We start from the raw sequence: 8941 nt of genomic DNA on the forward strand, positions 1-8941 counted from the left end.
TAGATTTATTTTTGTTATGGAGATTAGTAATGTAAACTTTAAGTGTAAGTGTACATTATGGTACAGCATCTAGTAATGACAGCCTGTGGGATGTCTTGCTTCCTAGGACAGCTACAAACTGGAAAAGTCCTGGAAATAGTTGAAAAATAGTGTTCAAAGAGTTTTTGGGTTTGATTTGTTATACTATTATATTTTGTATATCTTTTCTCAGAGAAGGAAAATACCGAATGTATTTACTATGTTGTTTCATTGGTGAAGACTTGTGTTAGTTGATGTGTCCTTGACCGATTCAGTAAGCTGTGTGACTAATTGTTGCACTTGTTGAAAATAAAAAAAATATATCGTTTCTCTCTGCAGTTTTATTCCGAAACACTAAATATTTTGCAGTGTATCACAGTTATTCACAGTTATATAGCAAGGTATATTGTTCATTTTGGAGTAGCACAGTAAAGGGCAAGTGACTGGTCTACCAGAGAAACTGTTTCAACATTGTACCGGAAGGTAAAACTTCAGCATTTTTATGTTCTTCCAGCCTTCTTGCCTTGATAACTTGAATCTTCATAAACATACCTAAAAAACCACAATAGAGTTAAATCATCTCTTGATCTGCGAATTACACTCCTTAGCAGTTTACTTACTGATGAACAGCACACAATATTTATAAATATGTAAATACTGTCCATTAAAACAATACATTAATGACATAAGAATTATATAAAGTAATTATTGCTAAAATATCTGGAGCAAGTCCTGCAACCCGTCCTCTTAAAAATAACGTCACTTTTGGCTCGTATGCGCGGCACTATGGCCAAATTTGGACGTAATTTGAAATGAAATCGACTCACAAAAGTGACGTTCTGTTCCGTTTTCTATTTGAGTCGTCCGGCCTAGGCGCAGAGGTTATAAGAGGACACTTTAAATTAACGTTTTTCATAACGTTTTGAAACTGTATGAGAATTTCCTGCCCACCTAACCTATCAGAGGACCCTTAACTTACTTTTGTTGAAAAAAAAAATCCCAAATTTATTTTCATTTTTTTTTCATTTTCAAATTACGTCCAAATTCGGCCATACGGACAAACGGCCAAAAGCGACGTTCTTTTTAAGAGGACAGGTTGAGTCCTGACCCCTTGAGTTTGCCATGTATTACCGCCCTTATGTGTGATACAAGATGACACTATCATTCTTTAATACAAACTCTGCACATTTTTAGCCAACACAATGTATAAGCGAAGCAACACTGAACCAAAAATACTAATGACAACTGAATAGATTGTTCAGCATATTAGTGGTGATATAAGGGAAAACAATAAGGATGATGAGGAAAACTACAAAATACATTTCCTTTATGGCAACTACTGATCATTAGATTAATTAGGCTATCAACAATGAAAGTCCAGATGTTTGGAGTTAATAGTGTATCTATACCTTAAGTAGAGCAAAAAGCTGATCGAGACAAATGACAAAATGAAACCAAAATCATTCAATATTTGTTAAGATTTAAAAGCCAGATTTCTTGAACCAGCAAAGCCTCAGTATCCAACAGTCAAAACTGAGTTTACTAAGCACTTGTACAGTAGCTTTAGGGTTAGGTTAGGCTAGGTTAACAGCTACTACTAGGCTCATTTTATACTTTTATTTTCATGTAAAATATACAAATATTTTGTATATTTTTCATGAATGCAAATATATATTTTTATATATTTTACATAAATGTAAATATATTTGTGTATATTTTAAATGAATAATGCAGCCCATAGTAGTTTTGGGCAACTCGGATATCTGTATAACTTGAATGGCGGTTAGGCCCATACGATCCAAATACGTAAATAATTATCAGAAGGCACCAAGTCTGGAAGATTATTTAGTACCATTTGTGACACAGAACAGTAAATGATTCCTAGATAATTAGGGGGGTGGGCTAATATGAGAACAAACAGACCTAAGATGAGTGAAGCTGAAGTTATCACATTACCAAGGATTTTATCGAGGGACATTGGGAAACAAGATTTCTAATCTCAAAAATCAGGACTTTGTATAAAGAAGTGTGTACGTGACTAAGTGGAACAATGCAGTTCTGACAGTTAAGAGCATGGTTTTTGTTTCATCGAGTGCCTGTGAGTTAAGTGTTAAGTGTGCATGGCCAATATGCAACGTAGCTAGAATCACAAAGGAAACATTGTACATCAACTTTGAATAATCTGTGATTGAGGCATAAGCAGCTATAAACTATAAAACATCCATCTGCAACCCAAGTGTAAAAGTGAAAGGCCCCAAACACCTAAAGCAGGACCAGCACAATAGGCAGGTCTTTAACATTGTATCAGGGGACAGGCAGTCTCTGTGTAATTACCTAAGTGTAGTTACAGGATGAGAACTATGCTCGTGGTGTCTCGTCTACCCAGCACTCTGTCATATAACGCTTTGAAACTACTGATGGTTTTGGCCTCAACCATCTTCTTACCTAACTTCCAACCGTCTACCACTCTGTTTGCAAAAGTGAATTTTCTTATATTTCTTCGGCATCTTTGTTTAGTTAGTTTAAATCTATGACCTCTTGTTCTTGAAGTTCCAGGTCTCAGGAAATCTTCCGTATCAATTTTATCAATTCCTGTTACTATTTTGTATATAGTGATCATATCTCCTCTTTTTCTTCTACTGTATGTGTATGTGTGTATATATATATATATATAATATATATATATATACACATATATATATAATATATATATAATATATATATAATATATATATAATATATATATAATATATATATATAACTGAAAACTCACACCCCAGAAGTGACTCGAACCCATACTCCCAGAAGCAACGCAACTGGTATGTACAAGACGCCTTAATCCACTTGACCATCACGACCGGACATAATGAGGTGATAGCCGAGGCTATTTGAACCACCCCACCGCCGGCACTCGGATAGTAATCTTGGGCATAGCATTTTACCAAATCACCTCATTCTTTGGGGCACACGTGAGGAACACAAATGCGAACAAGCCTGAATGGTCCCCAGGACAATATGCAACTGAAAACTCACACCCCAGAAGTGACTCGAACCCATACTCCCAGAAGCAACGCAACTGGTATGTACAAGACGCCTTAATCCACTTGACCATCACGACCGGACATAATGAGGTGATAGCCGAGGCTATTTGAACCACCCCACCGCCGGCACTCGGATAGTAATCTTGGGCATAGCATTTTACCAAATCACCTCATTCTTTGGGGCACACGTGAGGAACACAAATGCGAACAAGCCTAAATGGTCCCCATGACTATATGCAACTGAAAACTCATACCCCAGAAGTAACTCGAACCCATACTGCCAGGAGCAACACAACTGGTATGTACCAGTTGCATTGTACTGGGGACCATTCAGGCTTGTTCGCATTTGTGTTCCTCACGTGTGCCTCCAAAGAATGAGGTGATTTGATAAAATGCTATGCCCAAGATTACCATCAGAGTGCCGGCGGGCTGATGGGCTAAATAGCCTCGGCTACATCAGTTTTTATCCGGTCGTGATGGTCAAGTGGATTAAGGCATCCTGTACATACCAGTTGCATTGCTCCTGGCAGTATGGGTTTGAGTCACTTCTGGGGTGTGAGTTTTCAGTTGCATATAGTCCTGGGGACCATTCAGGCTTGTTTGCATATGCATGCATGCATATATATATATATATATAAATATATAAATATATATATATATATATATATATATATATATATATATATATATATATATATATATATATATATATATATATATATATGTGTCGTACCTAGTAGCCAGAACGCACTTCTCAGCCTACTATGCAAGGCCCGATTTGCCTAATAAGCCAAGTTTTCCTGAATTAATATATTTTCTCTAATTTTTTTCTTATGAAATGATAAAGCTTCCCATTTCATTATGTACGAGGTCAATTTTTTGTTATTGGACTTAAAATTAACGTAGATATATGACCGAACCTAACCAACCCTACTTAACCTAACCTAACCTATCTCTATAGGTTAGGTTAGGTGAGGTAGCCTAAAAAGTTAGGTTAGGTTAGGCCGGATTTGCCTAATAAGCCAAGTTTTCCTGAATTAATGTTTTTTCGACTACCTAACCTAACCTAACCTAACTTTTTAGGCTACCTCACCTAACCTAACCTATAGAGATAGGTTAGGTTAGGTTAAGTAGGGTTGGTTAGGTTCGGTCATATATCTACGTTAATTTTAAGTCCAATAACAAAAATTGACCTCATACATAATGAAATGGGAAGCTTTATCATTTCATAAGAAAAAAATTAGAGAAAATATATTAATTCAGGAAAACTTGGCTTATTAGGCAAATCGGGCCTTGCATAGTAGGCTGAGAAGTGCGTTCTGGCTACTAGGTACGACATATATATATATATTTTATGTTTATATTTCTTGCGTATATCACGAAAATAAACACGTGATTAATATAAAGTATATATACATACATGCATACATACAGTACGTGTATATATAAATAAATATACACGTTAGGCTTATATCGGTCCCCCCCCCTCCTTCCCCAGGGTCGAATTGCTGATCCTTCCCAGGATGTAACCCCATAACAATCTGACTGACTCCTGGGTACTGCTAGGTGAACAGGCGCATTAGGTGATAGGAAACACACCCAACAATCTGTCCCGCCTGAGAATCAAACCTGGAATTCTTGATTGTGAGTTGAGAAAACCCAATTGTACTAACAGGACCCTTAAACATGCGGTAACTCGCTGTCAGTGTCTTGAGTTATTATTTTCCCCAAGCTGAAAAAGACCGTCTCCTCCCCACCAACATGGATAGAATAAATCATACGACATGGCCAAATGTGAGCCAATTCAAGGAAGACTGTAACCCCTCAGAGCAGAGATCTCTGGTTGAGGTATAGGGAATGTAAGGCATGTTCTAGTGCAAACAATGTGGGTGGCATAAACACAATAGTGAAGCAATGGAATTAATTGCCTCTGGCAAAACAATATTTCGGGGAAAACCAACACCAATTTGCTGGGCCTCTCCTTGGCTTCTTGATTTCAGCAGAGGCTACAGGTGTTGGATGGGCTACATCTTAGATGATCTACACTTGCAGGCATGTCAAACATAGTCATTTTCAAGCACACCTGTGGCCTGCACAAAGGATACTGTAATTTGGTAATTTAACGGCCAAAATTGCAGTTTTTATCATATAAACTATCATCTTTTAATATTTAAAAAAGCACAAAAGAAACCAATGTAGCCTGCAGATAAAACTATTAGAAATGCAGTCGGATTCTACACTTGACTAAAGTATCCTTAAGTTGGGATACCTGGTTTCTTTTCATACCTTCCTGAATAGTTTAAAAACTTCAGAAAGTTTGCCACAAGGATTATGGCAATATTCAGTTCTACCAATGTGTGCAAAATAGTTATATCTTTTCATGAAATGAACAAAAACTTCTCAGAGAACATGGCTGACTGATCAACACTTGTCATTCTTGATCAGAGAACTGCACAGACAGCAAAAATTGTCATTAAAAAGAGGTGGCAAGCCTCAGGACAAAACACTAAAAATTACTGAATAGTCGTAAATAAATGTTAATTTTGAACTTTTAATTTTTGTACAATGTGTTTGTTGCTGTTGCATAGAAGTATATGTTGCTGTTTAATTTCTTTTATTAAACTACTTCATTACTTTGCATTCATGAATGTTGCTAGCCGCTAAACCATTTGAATGCACATTGTATGTTTCTAAGTTTAAGTAATAAAAATATTCTGCAATAATTTTGTATTAAATGACTTCAATTAGTTGTCATGTGTGACCCTCATGACAACACAAATGTGACCCATATGGCTCTTGGGGAATCCTCAGTTTGACATGCCTGATCTACAGATATATATTGGCAGCCTTTGCACTACTTCCAGCATTGATAATTTTGGAACAAGTAAAACAATATGGTTATAAGATTAAAGTAATTTTATAGAACCACTACAACAAATAAATCCTAAAGTTAACTCGTATATTCTTCTGTTAATCTTAACCCTTTTCTACTGCATCACGCTGTTCTTTCCGCAACTGTTTGGTGAGGTCAGCCTGCTGCTGAAGGACATAGATGTTTTCTGCCTTACGCCGCTGCTGACGCTCAACATCTCTGATGACCCCCTCGTGTAACTTATCTCTGCAGAAAATGGTAAATGTAACTAAATATCCCTTTGTTGTATGTCCACATGCGCTATGCTCTAGTTACCTGGCATGATAACGAACTTTAGAATGTTAAGTACTGTATTTATTACTTGTTCACATACACAAGAGCAATTACTACGTTCCTACATTGTAAGAAATGAAAGAATATAAATTATGGAGAATTTTTGAGTTGCAGCATTTCTTTAATTACACTGTATTGAATTGGAATAGTACAGTAGAAAACAAAACACCACTTAAATGGAATAAATACAAATGTGTGTGTGTGTGTGTGTACTCGCCTATTTGTGCTTGCGGGGGTTGAGCTTTGGCTCTTTGGTCCCGCCTTTCAACTGTCAATCAACTGATGTACAGATTCCTGAGCCTACTGGGCTCTATCATATCTACATTTAAAACTGTGAATGGAGTCAGCCTCCACCACATCACTGCTTAATGCATTCCACCTGTTAACTACTCTGACACTAAAAAAGTTCTTTCTAATGTCCCTGTGGCTCCTTTGGGTACTCAGTTTCCACCTGTGTCCCCTTGTTCGCATACCACCTGTGTTGAATAGTTTATCCTTGTCTACCCTGTCAATACCCCTGAGGATTTTGTAGGTAGTGATCATGTCTCCCCATACTCTTCTGTCTTCCAGTGTCGTAAGGTGCATCTCTCGCAGCCTTTCCTCGTAACTCATGCCTTTTAGTTCCGGGACTAGTCTAGTGGCATACCTCTGAACCTTTTCCAGCTTCGTCTTGTGCTTGACAAGGCTCCATGCTGGGGCTGCATACTCCAGGATTGGTCTTACATATGTAGTATACAAGATTCTAAATGATTCCTTACACAGGTTCCTGAATGCTATTCTGATGTTAGCCAGCCTCACATATGCCGCAGACATAATTCTTTTTATGTGAGCTTCATGAGACAGGTTTGGTTTGATATCAACTCCTAGATCTTTCTCTCTGTCCATTTCATGGAGTACTTCCTCTCTTATTCTGTATCCTGTGTCTGGCCTTCTGTTTCCGGCGCCTAGTTTCATTACTTTGCATTTACTTGGGTTGAACTTGAACAGCCATTTGTTTGACCATTCATTCAATCTGTCCAGGTCATTTTGTAGCCTCCTACTATCCTCCTCTGTTTCAATCCTCATAATTTTTGCGTCATCAGCAAACATCGAGAGATACAAGTCTATACCCTCTGGAAGATCATTTACATATATCAGAAACAGTATAGGTCCAAGGACTGACCTCTGCGGGACTCCACTTGTGACGTCTCACCAATCTGAGACCTCACCCCTCACAGTGACGCGTTGTCTTCTGTTGCTTAGGTACTCCCTTATCCAATGGAGTACCTTCCCTTTCACTCCAGCCTGCATCTCCAGCTTTTTCACTAGCCTCTTGTGTGGTACTGTATCAAAGGCTTTCTGGCAATCCAAAAATATGCAGTCTGCCCATCCCTCTCTTTCTTGCCTGATTTTTGTTGCCTGGTCGTAGAATTTAATTAACCCTGTGAGGCAGGACTTGCCATCCCTGAACCCATGTTCCCATGTTGATGCTGTGTTACAAAGTCCCTTCACTCCAGATGTTCCACTAGCTTCCTTCGCACAATCTTCTCCATCAGCTTGCATGGTATGCAGGTTAGGGACACTGGCCTGTAGTTCAGTGCCTCCTGTCTATCCCCTTTGTTGTATATTGGGACTACATTAGCTGCTTTCCAAATTTCTGGCAGTTTCCCTGTTGCCAGCGATTTGTTATACACTATGGAGAGTGGCAAGCACAGTGCTGCTTCTCCTTCCTTTAGTATCCAAGGGGAGATTTCATCTGGGCCTATAGCTTTTGTCATATCCAACTCTAGTAATAACTTCCTTACTTCCCCACTGGTAATCTCAAACTCTTCTAGTGGTTCCTGGTTAACTATTCCCTCTCTTATCTCTGGAATTTCTCCTTGCTCTGAGGTGAAGACCTGGAATTTCTTATTCAGTTCCTCCCACACTTGTCATTTGTAGTGAATCCTTCTGCCCCTATCCTTAATTTCATTACCTGTTCCTTTACTGTTGTTTTTCTCCTTGTGCGGCTGTGCAGCAATTTAGGTTGAGTCTTTGCCTTGCTCGCGATGTCATTTTCGTATTGTCTTTCTGCCTCTCTTCTCATCCTGACATATTCAACCCTGGCACTCTGGTACCGTTCTCTGCTCTCAAGTGTCCTGTTATTCCTATAGTTTCTCCACGCCCTTTTACTTTGCTATCCTACATCTCTGATTAAACCATGGGTTTCTCATCTTCATTTAGTTGTCTTCCTTTTGGACTGGGACAAACTTGTTTGCTGCCTCCTTGCACTTCTGCATGATGTAGTCCATCATGTCTTGGGCCGTCTTTCCCCTGCGCTCTGTTTCCCATGTTATATTTGTTCTTATCTCCTCATAGTTTCCCTTATAGAAAGCCAGCCTTTTGTTTTCAGTGCCCCTCCTTGAGTTCATTAACCCTTCTTCAAACAGATAATCGAACACCAGTATACTGTGGTCGCTCATTCATATTGGGGCCTAAAAACCGATTTCCCTTATGTCGAAGTCGTTCAGAGTGAAGACTAGGTCGAGTTTTGCTGGTTCATCATTACCTCTCATGCTAGTGGGTTCCATGACACGTTGGCTTAGAAAGTTTCTTGTCGCCACCTCCATTAGCTTGACTCTCCATGTATCCTCTCCTCCATGCGGATCCTTGTTCTCCCAGTCTATCCTTCCATGGTTGAAGGCCCCCATAATGAGCA

The sequence above is a fragment of the Procambarus clarkii genome, chromosome 31 (genome assembly GCF_040958095.1).
Source record: "Procambarus clarkii isolate CNS0578487 chromosome 31, FALCON_Pclarkii_2.0, whole genome shotgun sequence".
Classification (NCBI taxonomy): domain Eukaryota; kingdom Metazoa; phylum Arthropoda; class Malacostraca; order Decapoda; family Cambaridae; genus Procambarus; species Procambarus clarkii.